Source organism: Eurosta solidaginis, chromosome 2 (assembly GCF_040869045.1).
Source record: "Eurosta solidaginis isolate ZX-2024a chromosome 2, ASM4086904v1, whole genome shotgun sequence".
In the NCBI taxonomy this organism is placed as follows: Eukaryota; Metazoa; Arthropoda; class Insecta; order Diptera; family Tephritidae; genus Eurosta; species Eurosta solidaginis.
Window position 1 is genome coordinate 82,799,139 of NC_090320.1, and position 20,160 is coordinate 82,819,298.

The window sequence follows — 20,160 nt, forward strand, 5'->3', positions numbered from 1 at the left end:
CGTGGACGAATTAATATTGCAAATTTACCCGAATATTGAACATCTTTGCAGTAAGGCATATACCTGGCTATGCGAGAGGGCTGTCGTTTCAACAAGAAATAAAACGGTAGACGAAATTAACAACATATTGATTCCCAGCGAAACTAGAGAGTATTTATCAACTGACTCTGTCCTTAATACAGAAGATGCCGTACACTACCCTACTGAGTTTTCAATTCTCTTAATCCCTCTGGCTTACCCCCTCATATATTAAAGTTAAAAAGTAACATTCCAGTTATTTTACTGCGCAACTTAAAGCCACCCACGTTATGCAATGGGACGAGATTACAAATAAAACGAATGCATAACAATATCCTCGAGGTAACAATCCTTACGGGTCCAGCTGCAGAAGAAACATCGTACGTACCTCGCATAGCTATGATTCTTACCGATATGTCTTTCCAATATAAACGGTTGCAATTTCCAGTGAGTTTCCTTCGCAGTGACAATAAACAAATCTCAAAGACAAACGTTCAACTGTGTTGGTATTGACTTACGGGCAGAGTGTTTTACACATGGGCAATTGTATGTTACAATGTCCAGAACTTGGAACCCTCAGAATCAAGCTATACTACTGTCTTCAGATAATAAAACTAAAAATGTAGTATATTCTGAAGTACTTTGAAATTTAGTGTTATGTGCCTTTCTAATAATCGAATGTAAATATAAAAGAAATATATATAAAAGAAATTAATATTCATATTTAAATGGATATCGAAACTAACATGTTCTGCTTATTTTAAAACATTGTGGCGCATAATCATAGTCAAAATAAAATAGATTTTAAATTTAGTTGCAGCTTTTTGACAGAATCATAGCGTACAATACCAAGTGTGTCAACTAAGCGATAAACGTCCAAATTACAAACAGCCTCGCTCACCTGATGCAAATCTCAGGTCTAGAGTTGCATTTTTGGGACGTACGAGTACTTTAAGCTGAGTTGCATTTCATAGTTTAATAAAACTTTGTGGTATTTACAGTTGAAATAATTGCATATATTTCCACGGAAATATAAATAATAGAAGACTTTTAGCCTCCAACAATGCGGAAACATACGGACATTGCAAATAGTCCAAAAACTCTAGAAAAACTTAACAAAATATAAAGCGCCACACGTGTAACATTGTTGTTTTTTCATTTAAAAATGCTGTTACTTGGTTATTGTATTAGACAAATATAATGAACTTGGGTACAGAAATTCAGAAATCATAGAAAATATTTTACCGATATACTTTGTTGTTGGTTCTAAAAAGTTGTTCACAATAATTTGAAAAACTCTACTTTTTCTATGCTTTTTACACGTAGAGGAGTAACCTCATGTAATAAGTTAAATTTTCAATGAAAATTAATAACTCTGAACTGAACAATTTTCGCCATGCAAAAAATTAAAATGCTGTGTAACAGGAGCAACACTTTTGTGACTACATAAACCCTATTTCAGTTTTTTATGTCCCTGCACAGAACCCTAATTGACCGTTTTCAACCGAAACAACAATGGCAACCCAGATTTTCCCGTATTCTAACCTAAGCGAGTGCCTGTCAGAAAGAAGTCAACACACTTGTACTTATCCACAATGGACAGAATTTTCTATGAGCTATCTGTCGAAAAAGCTGAAACTAAATGTAAAACCTTTTTATTTTGACTATGATTATGCGCCTGTGTATTTAATAGTAAAGCATCTTTATAAAATGTAAAAACTGAACCTGTGAAGAACTTCCCGCACGGGCTTCTAGTCTTTAATATACATATGTATGTAAGCAATTGCTTGTCTGTTTATGCCATTCTGTGTTTAATTTAAACACTTGCAAATGCATACATACTTATGTAAGTATGGTGGTTCGTTTCGTTTCGTGAAATTCGATTTTTGAAAACTCTCGCATTGCCTCCAACAGAAAATATGTATGAGTACAAGCACGAATGCGCTTTGAGCAAAATGCAGTTGAAAAGCGTTGCACTGCCTCCACGTGTAGTTCAAGTTCAAAGCTGTTTATTTGCAGACGATGGCGTTGCCGTTTTTTTATACAAGCCGATTGGCTTTACGACGCTTTGTTTGTGGCTTGACGTCGGCATCGCTGTCGCTTAATCGACTGAGAATTTCTGCTGGATACATGTATATGTGTGTTTGTAACGATATCGTCAGCTGAAGAAGCAATGCATTTCATTTACTTTAACAAAAGGCATATGGATATGTGAGTGTGAATGGATGTATCCCAGCTAGCATTTAGACTACATGTGACACTCGAAAGGCATTTTCGATACATATCCGAATCGTTTCCAGTCTTGAGGCCGGCTTTACAAGGAACACTTGCCTCTTTCTATCGCTTTGGCAGCGCTAGTTTAAATTCTACAAACTTTAGCAAGCCAGCCAGCTCTCGAAGTGTGAATGGATGTATTCCAGCTAGCATTTAGACTACATGTGACACTCGAAAGGCATTTTCGATACATATCCGAATCGTTTCCAAAGTCTTGAGGCCGGCTTTACAAGGAACGCGTTTGCCTCTTTCTATCGCTTTGGCAGCGGTAGTTTAAATTCTACAAACTTTCGCAAGGCATCCAGCTCTCGATCACGATCAAATGTCATTGGGACGGTCGGAATTCGTACTATGAGAGTTGCCAGCACTCAACTAATGTGTACACATAAATGGGTGCCTATTGTTTCACACTTTTTTTCATAATCGCTCCATAAATTTTTACTTAAAAAGTTGAAAGAAATTATCGAACTAATAACTAGTAGATATTAAAAATTTTACTTCTGTCAGGAGCTTTGTGCAAAAAGCAATTGCACATTATGTATGTATGTTGTGGTTCTTGGTATTTTTTCGGGGTAATTCTATACGACAGCATGACACTGCTAATACGCGTCCAAAAATAGTGAAAGAAGTGTCAAAATATGTGTATTAATCTCGGCAACAATAATCCGAAGTCGGAAAATAAAAATTTATCTCTGACCGGAGATATTTGCAGTTGAAGTTGGCGATTTTCATGTGGTTGTTGTAATGTTGTTGTACCCACAAAAAAAAATTGTGAACATAAGTGTTTTGCGCGGATATAGTTTTGGTCTCCATACCGCTGTTGGACCCACCCAAGGTAATTTTTTATAAGCGCGGCCAAAGGCCCCCAACGTAGAAAGGTGTTCTGCGCAAAAATACTATGGATACCACCCCCGATTTCGGAGGGACCCGCGGGCCATTTTTCGGTTCTTCGTTAATATCTTTTGAACGAGTTAAAATTTTTATTTTGCAGTTTCGGATTATTAATACTGATGTCAAGACGCTCGTTATACATCTCTCGACATTTTTGAAAGCGTATTAGCAGTGTCACGCATTCGTATAGAATTACCTTTTTCGGCATAGTTTTTCTATCATGATTTAAAACAGCGGTCCTCATTTAGTGAAATAATTATTGGCACAACTTCATACGTATTATTACTCTCTTTCGTCTTTAGTTGTCGCTGAACAACCAAATTAGCAACATCGAATGAGGTTATTGTTTATTTGCGCATTTGCGAAAAGATATTTTGCAAACAAACGCTCATGTGCAGAATGGTTTCACGGTTTAATATTAGCCATTTATTTTGTTTAAATTTTTCCTTAGACTCAAGCAATAAAGTAGTATTTCTATGGCATATTTACGAATTACTTTTTATGTGTTAAGAAACATGCGTGCATAGGTCCTACCTCATTGATTTTTCATCAACTAAACCTCTAACAATAAGATCATTTTAGTTTTACCCACACAGCCACATTTTAGATATTGGGTACCACTGATTTAAAATACATATTGTAATTATTTTAAAGCAGATTCATTGGTGCCGTTTGTCGTATCGCTGTAGTCGTATCCCTAACGTAAAGCGCCCATTACTGATACTTATCATACACCCCTATTATGAACTCATACGATACACGATAAACGCTTGCAATCTGTTATACCATATTATGAAATAAATGCTAGCGTGTGAAACCCGATCGTTAGCGTTTATCGTTTATCGTGGTATTGCCATACGCTAACTATCGCATCAACTGTTCAATTTTCTACGCTAGCCATCGTTGATAAATTTTTGCACGATACGTTGGGAGCTATTTAAATAAAGTAAATATAAAATTATTACAAAATCTAAAGGACCCAACTAAAGCCTCATTCCCAACACTCTGTTGCAATACCCTGGGCAAAAAGCCTTAAAGTGGCACAAACCTTCAAAATATTTGGGATTGATGACCTATTTTTACGGGCGCGCAAACTGCCTTCTATTTCTGTTAAGACATATTCTAACATCAATTTTGTTTATTAAACTTTTTCTTTACTTTTAGTATGTCAGGGACTTACAGTGTAGAGTTCATTTCAAGAAAATTGGAAGCATCTCTCAATTTTCTTCTTTCTATGGCATCTATGCAAGTTTCGTCAATTTGTTCATTTGAGTTTATATAAAAGGTAACAGAGGTTGCACAAAACATTTTATTATTACAGCTTTTAAAAACTTTTGCCACTTTCACGTACAAGATAAATGAATTGTTAGTATTTACGTTTTGTTTTGCTATATGTTTCGTATAGATTCACAAAAATTTGTAAACAAAACTCTGCTGTCATTCACAATAGTACATCTATCGGGCGTGTGGAAATCGCAATATGAAATCTAATTTTTTACGATACGCTAGCAAGCGTTTATCGTCTATCGTATAAAAACTCATAATAGGGGTGATAGACTTGACTTGACTTGAGAACTGTCACTTACAGTTCTGTTAAATGAACATTGCATGTTACTGATTACTCAAAACTTAGCAACACTTTACTTGACTTAGAAGTCTGTTGAATTTTGATTTTGTAAGTTCTAAGTGACGTTTACATTTTGAGATGCCATTTGTTTGTTTCCATTTCATTTTGACATTTTGTCATACAAATTTACATTTATGATTATGATGCTAGATTGTATGCGCTAAGTGGAGTATAATCGTGGCTAAGTTGCCAAGTTTACGCCAAGTCAAGTCAAGTCTATGCTAAGTATCAGTAATGGGCCCTTAACCCTATACGATACATTGTTATCGATTAATGGTGCCTTAACCCAAAAAATCGTGAAAATTTCATAAAAATGAAGAAAACACAAAACATTACAAACATATTCCACAAAAAAATAAGTCTCCTAGTCATAACGTATCCTAAACAATGAATAAAATCTAAAAAAAGTTATTAAATTCGCCAACTCAAATATTTTTAGGTTATGGATATGGCGAAAAACCAAAAACCAATTGGATGGTTACGATACGGTTACGACCTTAGCGTTACGATATGGCACCAATAATCGATTACATTGATTCCCATAAGGTTGGTCGAATCAGCTGTTATAAGGTTACCAATACGATTACCGATAACGCACCAATGTCTGCAGCTTTATGGCTTAAATAATTTGTTTTCAGACTAAAGGAAAAATTTAGAGATAGATGGAACGGGGAAAAGAGAAGGAAAGGGAGGTAGAGAGAAAATAAAGGATGGAAAAGACGGAGAGGGAGAAAGAGACGCAGAAAGAAAGACAGAGAGAGGAATGAAAAAAGGATAAAGAAAACTGGAGAGGGGGAGGGAGAGTAAAAGGTAAAGGCTTCCTAAAAGTAATGCAGATATGTAGAACAAAGTTAGAGCAGAACAACGCTACCTGGTCTGCTAATCTAAAATAAAAACAAATAAATATTAAACTTCAATTATTAAGTTTATATTAAGGCTCTCATTTTCAGTCCATTATTCGACTAATCGACTAGTCTAATACATAGTCTAGTACCTTTATAGTAATTTTTACGTTGAATGAAAATCAGCTAGCTGTTATTCGATTTCAACAAAGCGTATAATCGACGATCTTTTATTTTTCGAATACTGAATGTTTCATAAATTCAACTTTTTTAAATTAAATTTTTTTAATAATGCAAATGATTTTCTGGTAACGTATGTAGCTGCCCTGAAAGGAAGTCAGTTACTAGTAATACAAATTTCCTAAAGTGCCAAATAAGTACTAGTTCGTTAGTAGCTAGATTTTCTCGTTATGAAATTGACAGTTTGGGTTTTAATATTTCATATTTAACATATGTTTAAGCAGAGCTGTTCGATCACAGTACATATGTATACAAAATTATATGTCCACTAAAACTTTAAATTGAAAAAAAAAAAAATTATTTTAAATGTTTAAAGAATTTTGATGATCCCCTCAATGAATAAATTGTGAATTAAAATTTTTCCCAGTGCTATGTTTTTGAAAAAAATTTTGGTGTCAATTTGTTAGTGTAAATTTGAATATCACACCCAAGTTCCTTGGCTTTATATGGAAGTGCTTTTTCTTCGCACTTTCATAAGACATTCAGGCGAAAAGGGACAATTTCCACCGCCTAGGACATCGCTAGTTGAAAGCATGTAAAAGCGATAGATCGCGAGGTTCCGAATGCAGTAGAAGCGTATCAGGTTTGAACAACAGATTTTACCTACAGGTTGGGTATTGAAATTATTTTCCAGTGTAGTGATGACAAAGAAGCAAAGTACAAAATATATGAGATGCAGATGGCTTCATTATATGTATTTTGTCTCCTTAGAGACAGTCATGTACCCCACAGGGATGACGAACCCGATCCCACAATCGATGATGATGGAATAAATGTCACCCCACCCGATTATAACGAAGTCAGAGTAGCAATAACCGTATTAAAAAACAACAAGGGCGCGGGCGCTGATGGATTGCATGCATAGCTACTCAAATACGGCGGGAGGGGTTGGTAAGGCGCATGCACCAGCTTTTTTGCAAAATATGGTCGGACGAGTGCATGCCGAAGATTGGAATCTAAGTTTTCTTTGCTCAGTCCACAAGAAGGGGGACACTGCAAACTGTGCCAACTATCGCGGAATCAGCCTTCTTAATATCCCATGTAAGGTCCTGTCAGTGAACAATCTATAAAAGTGTGCAATTACTGGCGTATGTTGATGACATTAATATCATCGGTCTGAACACACGCGCCGTAAGAAGCGGTAAAGATGGGTTTGATGGTGAATAAGGACAAAACGAAGTACCTGCTGTCATCGAGCAAAGGGTCAGTGCATTCGCCCTTGACAACCACGCTTCTGTTGGCAGCCATAATCGAAATAGAAAAAGACTTCGTTTATTTGGGAACCAGCATTAACACAAACAACAACATCAGCTCTAAAATCCAGCGAAGAATCACTCTTGCCAATAAATGCTGCTTTAGACTAGGTAGGCAATTGAAAAGTAAGTCCTCTCTCTACAAACGAAAATCATGCTCGACAAGTTACTTATCGCACCCGTCCTGCTATATGGAGCAGCAACATGGACCATAACAACATCAGATGAAGCGGCCCTGGGAGTGTTCGAGAGAAAATGTCTTCGAAAGATTTATGGACCTTTACGCGTTGGCGATGGCGAGTACCGAAGAAGATTTAATGATGAGCTGTACGAGCTTTACGCAGAAATAAACCTAGTCCAGCTAATTAAAACGCAGTGACATGCGCTGGCTAGGCCATGTTATGTGAATGAAAGATGACGCTCCGCATAAGAAAGTATTTTAATCGGAACCCGCCTATGGAAGCAGAGGATGAGGGCGGCCCCCACTCCGCTGTCTTAACCGCTCCAACAACATTATCAGTCTATTATTAAAATATATTATAAAATATCGAATAATTAATGTTTCGTTAATCTTTTTACACACTTTTTATTTTACATCTTAGCCAGTTTTGTTTTGAATAAATCGTAGAACTCTAAAGCCTAAGCTCTTAAAGCCCAAGCTTTTTAACTTATGATCCCATTTGTAGTAAGTATGTACTACAGGCTAATACTTCACCCTATATCAGACAAGGTTGGAAAGGAAAAGTGGTTTGAGATGGTCCGGTTCTAATACTTTATCCCATAAGTTGTACATCTTATATTTTTAAATTGTTTCTGATTTCGGCTTCTCACAGTCCCTTCTAATTTCGCCTGTTTATCGCACTGGCAAAGCTTTGACAATGTTGCAGCGTAAATTTTTGGTTTTTCTTGAATATCAAAAATACCACTTTAAAACAAATTTTCTTCGGATTATGTTAATTCCATCGGTAATCGTGAAATAAAAGTAAAAACTCACGTAAACACAAAAACACACAACGAACTGTTGAGTAATACACGTATTGAAAATAAAAATGAGCTTGGAAACTAAAGATATAGTTAAAAAAAAAACTAAAAAACACGCAAATATGGTGTCGTTTTAGTATCTACAATCCACTTATGTAGATATTTGATGTTGATGGCACCGTAGAATGTTTTGTAGCGTGTTATTTACCCATTTCAATAATTGCCGCTAGATGGTTCTAACTCTGCTTTGAGTGCCTAGTCTAGAGAGTTATAAACAAGCATACATACATGTGAAGCTAACATAAGCGCATTTAAAATAAAGCAAGAAAATATGTAAATAATTTTAAATTGTTGGCCGAGGTGTGATTGTGAGTACCCTTAATAATGAATTGAGGAAAATACAATGTTTTCACGTTAGGTAGGTAGGGATTCGGCCACCGTGGTGTGATGGGTAGCGTGCTCCGCCTATCACACCGTATGCCCTGGGTTCAACTCCCGGGCAAAGCAACATCAAAATTTTAGAAATAAGATTTTTCAATTAGAAGAAAATTTTTCTAAGCGGGGTCGCCCTCGGCAGTGTTTGGCAAGCACTCCGGGTGTATTTCTGCCATGAAAAGCTCTCAGTGAAAACTCATCTGCTTTGCAGATGCCGTTCGGAGTCGGCATAAAACATGTAGGTCCCGTCCGGCCAATTTGTAGGGAAAATCAAGAGGAGCACGACGCAAATTGGAAGAGAAGCTCGGCCTTAGATCTCTTCGGAGGTTATCGCGCCTTACATTTATTTATTTTTAGGTAGGGATTCTTTCTACGGATATGGCACGGTTTTTTTTTGAAAATCTACCACCACATTAGTTTCAGAAGTGGCAGCATTGGACCTGATTTATTTCAGCAGGGGAAGTGACTGGGTTACCGCTGTGCAACGATCAGGGGTGGCTTTCCGTAATTCGATATCGAGCAGAAACGAGTATCGAAGTATCGTTTTTGCTTTCTCTAACAAAAAATATCGTCGGTTTGTATCGAATGTTCGATATAAACAGCTCGACAACACTTTTGCTCTCGTTTTTTTTCGCGGCTATTAACCGCATCAAAACGTAAGTTAAAATTTTTAATATGTTTTTTATTTAAAATATTTGATATTTATTTACAACGCTGCTCAACTGAAGCTACTAGTTGAATTTATAGCTGCCGGGCAACGCACAAAATTTGCTTGATGGTTACCATAGCAACGGGTAGTTGTGTGCTTGATGGTTACCATAGCAACGGGTAGTTGTGTGCGTATCGGGTGATTGTCGCTTGCCCGGCCACCACACAAGCATAAAGCATCAAGCGCCATTTGCATTGAAAATTCGTAGCATTGTTTAATGTATAGTTTGGCAGCTTAAGTAGAGGTTATGTTGCGAATAGAGTGGAAGGCAGTGGACTAGGCAGTCGAATGTCATATAATGAAGGAATGGTGTTCGGAGTTTTTTCAAAGTTAAAAAAAAAAATGATAAAAGCTTTAATATAAATAAAACTATTGTTTTAATAACAACAAAAACTCCATATATATTCTGTATACATAAATTGGCAAGGATTATCTCACTTTAAAATTTGAATTAAATAATCTAAAGTTTTTTTTGAAACTGAGTCGAGAACTGTGCGTGTGAATGTGCGAATTTTCACCGATCAGCTGTTAATTGCGCTACTTGGTAAAATTTACAAAGATTCGTAGCGTGCGGACGTAAACATATCATCGGATGACGATTTTTTATTGCATATTTGAACTTTTTTCTAAGAATTTTTAGAATTTTTTCGAGTATGGAGTTTTGTAGCTTATTCAATTTTAATATAAGCTGTATTTCTTTGCTAGCTATTACAATTAAAACACTAGCTAGCTTACCGAATTGCATGGAAAGCAACAATAAAAAGTAGTCGAATTGAGTTGGTTAAGCGGTTTCAACTGAAACCGCTTAGGTAATTGTCGACCTGATTGATAGTGTTGTATAGTGATGCATATTCAAAAATAGGGCACTATTGTGAACGAGCGAATGAAATGAACATACGAATGTGCAGATAAACAAAAATAGGAAAATAACAGCGTGGCTGCAGGGTGACATACATACAAGCAAACACATGCATTTCATGTATTTTGTTTGTGTAATTCGCTGGTTGAGTGTCAAAAACATACTGCGCTAAAAGTAGAAATGTCATAGCAGCTAAAAAAGTAACATTTAGCTGATAAACTTCCACCATCTGTATGGTTTTGCCGTAATGAAACTGTTTAGCTAGTTGAAGCGTTTTTTTTTTGAAGCACGCGACTATAATAAGATGCTAATCTTAAGCCACTAAGAAAATTACCTGATTTTTGGCAATTTTTTTTCCATCCGATCTTTGCATTCGTAGGTTTCAATAAACCGCAATGTAAAAACTGTTTCTTACGCGAAGTTGCTCATTGTACGTTCTCACAAAACTAACACATTAAAGCTGTCGGACAACGCACAAAATTGGCTTGATGGTTACCATAGCAACGTGTAGTTGAGTGCGTTTCGGGTGATTGTCGGTTGCCCGGCCACCACACAAGCAGAACCCATCAAGCGCCATTTGTATTGAAAATTCGTAGCGGGCAGACGTAAACATGTCATCGGATGACGATTTTTTATTGCTTGTAAATTTTGCGAATTTTCATAAAAATTTTTCAACTTTCTTCTAAGAATTTTTTCGAGTATGCAGTTTTGTAGCTTATTCAATTTTAATATAATAAGAAGCTAATCGCTAAAACGGCCACTGTGGTGTGATGGTAGCGTGCTCCGCCTACCACACCGTATGCCTTGTGTTCACACCTCGGGCAAAGCAACATCAAAATTTTAGAAATAAGGTTTTTCAATTAGAAGAAAATTTTTCTAAGCGGGGTCGCCCCTCGGCAGTGTTTGGCAAGCGCTCCGGGTGTATTTTTGCCATGAAAAGCTCTCAGTGAAAACTCATCTGCCTTGCAGATGCCGTTCGGAGTCGGCATAAAATATGTAGGTCCCGTCCGGCCGATTTGTAGGGAAAATCAATATGAGCACGACGCAAATTGGAAGAGAAGCTCGGCCTTAGATCTCTTCGGAGGTTATCGCGCCTTACATTTATTTTTTTTTTTTTAAGAAGCTAATCTTAAGCTACTAAGAAAATTACCTGATTTTTGGCAATTTTTTTTTCCATCCGATCTTTGCATTCGTAGGTTTCAATAAACCGCAATGTAAAATCTTTTTTTTTTATGATTTTTCCGGTCAATTTATTTTTGTAGATTTTTGTTGGTAATAGGCTTTTTTGACCAATCGTTTTTTAATTGCAAATAAAGATATTTATTTCAATTTTTCCACCTAACGTTTCGCTAGACTTCCTAGCATCATCAGAGGTGATCTAATTTATTAACAACAATAAAGATAAAAATATTTACATTAATTTATGGTATAAAGACTACTTTAATTTATATATATAAATTTACTTTATATATGTAACGAGAACACTAACATTGATTTACATACGTACAAACATAGACAACACTTACGTAATATATTTGTTATTTAAATATTAAAACTAAAAGAATTAGTACCATTTAACATTGGTATCATTGTCATACTGATTCTATGACAATGATACCAATGTTAAATGGTACTAATTCTTTTAGTTTTAATATTTAAATAACAAATATATTACGTAAGTGTTGTCTATGTTTGTACGTATGTAAATCAATGTTAGTGTTCTCGTTACATATATAAAGTAAATTTATATATATAAATTAAAGTAGTCTTTATACCATAAATTAATGTAAATATTTTTATCTTTATTGTTGTTAATAAATTAGATCACCTCTGATGATGCTAGGAAGTCTAGCGAAACGTTAGGTGGAAAAATTGAAATAAATATCTTTATTTGCAATTAAAAAACGATTGGTCAAAAAAGCCTATTACCAGTAAAATCTTTTTCTTCCGCGAAGTTGCTCATTGCACGTTCTCACAAAACTAACACATTAATGCTTGTCAACCACGTCGGCGACGATCAAATAGACCAGCTGTCAAGCGAAAAAATCTAAAAATTTTGATTTTCATCAACGCGAAGCCGACAACAAATACGTGTGAGCACGACATCGCCCGATACGCACACAACTACACGTTGGTAACCATCAAGCAAATTTTGTGCGTTGCCCGGCAGCTTATGGAAAAACATAATCAGCCCAATTCTAAATAGTTCCTCGGCATTTTGTTTTCGCATTTTTTTATTCCCGCGGAAAAATTCCTCCAACTCTTTTCTCGTAGGGAGAACAATAATTGGGGAACAGGAATTTGGAATTTTCGAAGTCAGCTGTTTAGTCAATTAAATTTCGTTGCGCATTTCTTATTTTGTTTAAAAAATTGAAAAGTTTAATTATGGATGCAAATTTCTTTGAAATCAAGAAATAAAATATAATCAATGCACAGTATTGCATTTCATGTGGTATTCACTGAAATGAGTAATGAACAGAGGAGCACAAGAAGAAGAAGGCGGGATAACACAAATTCGCCGGATTTGCCTGCTTCCATTCAGGCGGCCAAGTCGAGGTGATTTCGTCTTTCGTAATATGCCAAAATCTATTTAAGCCTTCTTAAAAAATTCTTGCGCAATTTCTGCATAGCTGCATCAAATATACCAAGAGCTCTTTCGCTGCTTATGATATACTTTTCGACTTAAAATAAAGAGTATTGTGGTAGAATTTTAGCACAAATTTGTACAAATATGTGTTCTTTCTTAAAAGAACCAATTTCCTTTAACTATTTTGATGCATTCCTTTAACAAGTGAAAAAACTCCTAAGTGATGGCAGAGAAATCTCCCTTATTCATAATACCTACTTTTCTCCCATATCCGGTTTCCGCTTTTTCGATCATTGTTCAGAATATGAGGAACGGGAGAAGTGAAAAACTCACCAAGGAGAAAACTCGCACGGAATTTTTGTTTAGAATTGGGCTGAATGCGTTAGCTAAAAATAGCTTACAAAAGACTAATAACGGCCGCGCGAAAGACAGTTATGGAGCAAATTAACGGACCTGCTAAATAGTAACGGTCCTCCTGTAAAAGCGGCGCAGGCATGGCAGAAAGTGGGTTGCGGCATTAGAAATGATACAAATTCTCTTTGAAAATGTGTGTGGTAACAACATACTTTTCTTCTAGGTATGGACTGACTACAAATATAATACGAAACGCAAACTAACACAACGCATTAACAGTTTGAAAAGAACGGGCGGTGGTCCATATGATGCCGTTTCTTAAACGACACGGAAGAAAGGATAATTGCCGTAGCAATATACGTGCTTCGTACGCCTTTCTATTGGTTGATTTCTCTTTTAAGATTTCCATGGTTAGCCGGTATTTTCTTTGGAAGCTGTGAAATGCAAATATACAGATTTAAGACTTACTCTTTGAAATGTGTATAATCTTACTGATTTTGTGCCAACTCCATAGGATTAGATACTTCTCTTATCCTCCTCCTATTAATTGATGAGTTTTCCGCACAAAAATCGTCCAAAATCAAAAAATAACGCCAATTAAACATTTTTTGCTTTTTATTTTTTATTTATGGCACAAGGTTTTTGACAGGCACAAATCACTTCCCAAAATATGAGAACAAGAGTGCCTTTATCGAAACACGGAAACCAAAACGGCCTCGTCGAGGGTTCCATATCGAATTGAAGTATCGTACCGACGAGTGTCGACCATCGAATTACGGTAAATAGGTACCTACATGGATTAAAGCTTGCAACCTACAAATGTCTATATAAAAATACTAGCAGACCCAGCAGACGTTGCTCTGCCCTAGCGTTGGTCTATCTGCATAACTTTTAAGCAGTTGTTACCTCTTACTCTCCTTTTCTCTCTCCCCCTTTCCTTATCTTTTTATTCACTATTTCCCCTGCCTCTTTTCTTGCGTCTCTTTCTCCTTCTCCAGTTTTTCCTCACTTTTCCGCTCCAACTATCCATTTCTCTTTATCTTAGTGTAACTCTATTTCCTCCCTCTTTTCTCTTCTTTCTAGTTTTTCTTGTTTTTCTCCATTCCTTTTTCGCAGTCCCATAGTCTAAGTCCCAGTCTCAGTGCCGCTCCCAGTCCAAGTCCAAGTGCCAGGCGTAGACTACGTGACGCCCTAGAGCGTGAACAGCAAGGAGCCACAAAAGATTTAGAGAAGTTACGTGGACGTCTGGTTTTGGGATCTAGCCCATAACATCCTGTCCGATGGAACCTTCCCTTACACGAGACACACTGACAAGAGTATGACCGTCCTAAAAAGATTCTTTTCCGGCAGATGCAGCAAAACCATTTCTCAGGACCGTCCGATGGAACCTTCCCTTACACGAGACACACTGACAAGAGTATGACCGTCCTAAAAAGATTCTTTTCCGGCAGATGCAGCAAAACCATTTCTCAGGACCGGGGCCAGGAGACGGACCCGGATTGGGTTCGATACCTTCCCGGAGCAAGAGAATATGGAGCAGTTCCGCTGCAAGGAGCTGCTGGGAGGATGACAATTTGTGGGAGCGACGCAACAAATTAAATGGGGTTACACTGAAATGACAGTCCTTGGTCGGGAAAAATCCAGAGTCGCTCCGGTACATAGAACCGACTTGCCTTGGTAAGCGTTGTTTGTTATCGTAGAAGTGCCGATCGCGAAGATTATCGCTTATCATGTTTTCACCATCTTTGTCCACCATGCACTATTTCAAGGGACGGAGAAAAGTTATCGATACCAAACTCGATACCTACTCGCATCTTACTCATTAAAAAAAGCTCAAAAAATCCTATGCAAATTTACCCTTTGCATAAGTATTGCCGTTTTGATACATACATACATATGTAACCAAGTGACACAGCTTAAATTACAAAACATCTGTAAATGGTTAGCGCAGCATGCCTAAGGCGTACTGATGATGAAGGCTTTGCACCCTTCGAAATGGATCTATCTGCGCAGCTATGGCAGGTTGTCTGAAAAACTTTCTACTTACTATTCCAAAAACAAAATACAATTTTTCAAATTTAGAAAAATTAAAAAATAACAATAATTATCATTGGAAAAAAATTATTGTTCTGGCCTTGAGCTCGAATCGAACCTTGAATCATTTATCAATAGGCCGATAAAAACAAAAACACCTGTAAAAAATGTATTCCGCCTTTTATTTGCCAAAACCTAATTTAACATATTAAGGCCCACTTGCAGAACGGCACGTTATCTTTTTAACTCCGAGTTAAACTGACATGAAGGGTTTAACTCATACATAATTGACAGATTTTTTAAATTCACTGAGCTAAAAAAAATTACTTGCCGTTCTGCAAGTGGGCCTTAGTGTATCCCTCTCTATAAGCCTGCGAAAATCAACTACCGGTTTGAAAACGAAGCAGAGTTGCCGCTTCGTATTTTTAAAGCGATTTCAAAAACTCCTGGACGGCAGTAGACACCGTTCATAGAACTTGTTTCATATTTCGAATCTTAAATTTCCTAACAAAAAAAAGCAGTAGATCCATTTTCCAATCCAAATAAAATAGTACACTGAAAGAAAAATACTGGTAAATCAACCGAAATACGGGTCAATTCAACCGAAATTTTTGTCAATTTTTATCCATCGTACCAAGATGTTGAATCAACTGCGCACAAATCGTTGATCGTAATTGACCGTTTTAGTAGTCAAATGAATAAAAAAAAGTTGTTGCGACAGCTTTGCATGAAGTACCTATGTTGCCTTATAAATATGTAAAAAAAAATGTAAGGCGCGATAACCTCCGAAGAGATTTTAGGCCGAACTTCTCTTCCAATTTGCGTCGTGCTCCTCTTTAATTTTTCTTACAAATTGGCGGGACGGGACCTACTTGTTTTATGCCGACTCCGAACGACATCTGCAAGGCAGATGGCATCTCATGGCAGAAATACACTCGGGGTCTTGCCGAACACTGCCGAGGGGCGACCCCGCTTAGAAAATTTACTTCTAATTGAAAAATCTTGTTTCTAAAATTTTGATGTTGCTTTGCCGGGGATGTGAACCCAGGGTCTTCGGTGTGGTAGGCGGAGCACGCTACCATCACACCACGGCGGCCGCCATATAAATACGTAAATATGTGATTACATAAATACGCATGCTTGCTACATATACATACATATAAATATAGAAATGAAAATAGTACCCTGCAAAAATCGTTGGACCATGTGGTCCATTGGAGTACTTACCATTCTACTCCACTGTAATGCAGCGATGGACCAACTCATGTTTCTACACGAACATGTTGTTAGCCGATCAATGCTCGTTTTTAACGATTTTAATCACTACACGATGTTTATTGGACTGTGGGTACTCCATGGATTACTCTGATGTAATGCGGAGCTGGAGTATATGGAGTATATAGGACATCGCAATGTTAATTGGACCATATTTTTTGTATGAATTGTGGTTAATTTTGGAGCACTCGCTTGGTCCATAGCGAGTACTCCATACATGCATGCATGGATTACTCGCGATTTTTGCAGGGTAGTCACTCAATTCTTTCAGTTGCAGCCATGGCGGGACGATACAAGGTGGCAGCATGGAACAGCTGATTATAAACTTTTTTTATTTGATATGATACATCAACTTCCGGCGCAGTACGATTTTGACATTTGTCCATCGAATTTACAAAAACAAAGTACATGGGATTTTTATTTATGTTTGTAGGTATGTCACCATGCTGCCACCTCGTATCGTTCCGCTATGGCTGCAGCTCAGCTCATTCTCAATTTCTTCTCTCGCATGTAGTTACCACACTTGATTGTTTCGAACAAAACTTGCAGTGTAAATTTTTGACGTAGGATTTTAAAAAAAAGAGAACTTGCGAAACGTAATGAATCAAATCGCAGGAAGGTAATTCACCACTGGAGTAACCTTACATGTAATTCGGCAAGTTTAATTTTCGTAACACTTTAAGTTGAAACGACTCCAAAACAACTCAAACTTTTATTTTCTCGGAAACATCAACATTAAAAAAGGATGTTGTTTATTATCTTATCTAACGAATCTATAGCATAAGTGAAAATTCATAAAAACTTGAACAAAATGTTACTAACTTTGGAAAAATCCTTTTCGCTCAAGCAAAAATTTTGCAACAAGAGGGCGCAATTTTGCATTTCGCTTGGACGAAAGTTGCAAAATTGTAGCCGATAGATAGTGGTCCCGGTATCTCATAATTTTTTGCACAGTAAATTCATAAAAGGGTTTTTTCGTTTAAAATTCATAACTGAAAAACTAGTTTTTTGTTGTTTTCCCATTTCGTGTGTTTTTCGATTTGATGGTTTTCTTATTTTGGTGTTTTTTTTAACAAGTGGCACCATCGTCATAAGAACAAAGTAGAGAACGCAGTGAGCGTAAAATTCTCTTTGAAATTTGCTCATGTATTGACAGTTGATCACCGTTTAAATGACCTGTAAGATCAGTTGTGTTAACAGAAAAATCAGATTGATTAGGAATCTGTCAATTTTACAGAATTTTGTTAAGTTAAGAGCGACAATTTCTCTTCTGTTGAAATTACTAAATTAATTTGTTCGCTTGACAAAGAAATCGGTCGAATTAACCATAATTCGATCAATTTCACCGAATCTCCGTTCAAGAACAGAACCGATCTGTTGATTTTACCATCACCATTTCTTTCAGTGTATAAAACAAATATTACTGCTTTTGTTCCCTGGAAATAGGTTTTACATAGAAATGGTCTATCACATAAAATACCATTATAAAATTTAGCTGTAGGAAAGATTTCGAAGCAAAAAATCAGTGTCAAGTACAAATATTCTATGAAAAAACAAAAAGGGGTAAATATAGTTTTTAGTCTTTTTTCAGGATCCCAAAAAATTGTGCACCAAAATCACCCGATAACGGTGTTTCATAACACCTTTCTGCGTTGGCTGCCTTCGACGGCGCTTATAAAAAAATTACCCTGGGCGGGTCCAACATCGTTTTGGAGACCTAAACTATATCCGCGCAAAACACTTATGTTCACAGTTTTTTTTGTGGGTAAACATTGCTACAACCACATGAAAATCGCCAACTTCAACTGCAAATATCTCCGGACAGAGATAAAAATTTTCTTTTCAGCCATCGGATTATTGTTGTCGAGATCAATACGCGTCTTTTGACACCTCTCTCAATAGTTTTGGTAGCGTATTAGTAGTCGACCCCTCAATTAGACTTTTACCCGCGGTGATTTGCATGTGGTTGTTGTTGTGTTTATACCCACAAAAAAAATTGTGAACATAAGTGTTTTGTGCGGATATAGTTTTGGTCTCCAAACCGGTGTTGGACCCACCCAGGGTAATTTTTTATAAGCGCGGCCGAAGGCCGCCAACGCAGAAAGGTGTTCTGCGCAAAAATACTATGGATACGGTTTCGAAGGTAGCCGCGGATCTTTTTCCGGTTTTTCGTTAATATCTTTTGAACGAGTTAAAATTTTTATTCTCCGCCTTCGGATTATTAATACTGATATCAAGACGCGTCGTTTGACACCTCTCTCGATATTTTTGGTAGCGTATTAGCAGTCGACCCCTCAACTAGACTATTACCCAATTCTCGCCACATAATACATACAATGTATGTATGTTTGTGGTGGGTACATATACATAAACATACATATATGCTTGTGCATCTGCCAGCCACTAATTCACATTTTTTAACTGTCGATTTTAAACCTATACAGAATTGTTTAATTATTAAATACCTACATATGTATGTATCTAGAAGAATACATATATTCATATTAATATGGACATTCATATGTATACATCCGTATTTAAATATGCAGGTATATTTATACAGATTTGATACATTTGGGTTCTCACACACAATTATGAATTTTTCACCTTATGCCGAATATTCTTTGAAGTCGCACCTTTCTGTTCAAATCTTTTGTTTCACTTATTTCCTTTAAAAGTTTCTTTTTACACTTTAAACTTTTTCCGTTTTATTATTCTTTATGTATTAACACATGCGAATTGTTCTTGTATGCGAGTATAAAGTTCGTTTTATTTTCAGTGCCCGCCAGATACGTTGTGATCGCTTGCAAGTTGAATCAATAATACCGACAACGCTGGCGAAACGTTACTCTTGTTCTGACGGATGTTCTGTTTCTGCTGCTGAGGCTGCCACTGCTAACGCCACTGCCGACGCCGCAGCAGCAATCGGCGAATTGTAGCAGGCGTCAGTGATGGTGTTTTGATGTAGTGACATGCCGGTTGCGAGGTTCATTATGCCCGAAATCAATTTTTGTTGTCTATGGCTGAGGGTTGTCACTTAACGCTTACGCTAGCTGTTGCGTTGTTTACGTCGCGCCGGTATAAAATCAAAATAAAATACCGGGCCATGTGTAGTCCCCAATCCCCTGCTTAGCTAATTCTCATTTTAATATATACACATGGATACCGACATCTATCCATAAATGTATATACATATGTAGGTACACATATCCATAGGTATATGTACATACATATGTACATAAATGTAGATATGTACCAAATATCATAGTTGGGCACTGAAGTTTATTTACATTTCCATCAAAATTTACATGATGAATAAAAACTAAATTGTTTGGTGACATTAAAAAAATATCTGCTATCACTTAAACAAACACGGGGACGGGTCCCACAGTAGTGAAGAGTTCCTTGAGGCACTACTTAACACACATGATGCGGAAGAGTTACATATGTAACAACGTCTTCACTTAAGTCCTGCAACTCCTAATAGCGGAGCGAGAGATATAGCATTTTCAGGTCAAATGAAACTTTTTTCATTTCAAATGAACATTTATCATTTTAAATGAAACTTTTCATTTCAAATGAACCTTTTTTCATTTTAAATGAAACTTTTTTCAAGTCAAATGAAACCATACTACTAAGGTAATTGTCAATATATTTATATCGTACTTTATAACTGTGGAGAGATCTTTTTTAATTATGCTGAAAAACACAACCGTAAAAAGTGATCTTTTCTACTCTATGGCGCAGTTGCATTGCACTTCACTCGTTTGGGCCTTTGAAA

At 36.7% G+C, this 20,160-nt stretch overlaps 1 protein-coding gene across 3 annotated transcripts in view; it reads right to left on the reverse strand.

Annotated features, from left to right (window-relative positions):
- Positions 1 to 19,212, reverse strand: part of Kr-h1 (Kruppel homolog 1) — a 115,604-nt gene extending 96,392 nt beyond the window's left edge. The window contains exon 1 of one of the 3 annotated variants that reach the window (XM_067765934.1): positions 19,016 to 19,212. The gene's annotated coding sequence lies outside the window, so the exon portion shown is untranslated. Of the gene's footprint in view, positions 1 to 18,969 lie in introns of all 3 variants that reach the window. The other 2 variants (XM_067765932.1, XM_067765933.1) reach the window with 2 other exon arrangements.
- Positions 19,213 to 20,160: the final 948 nt, after the last annotated feature.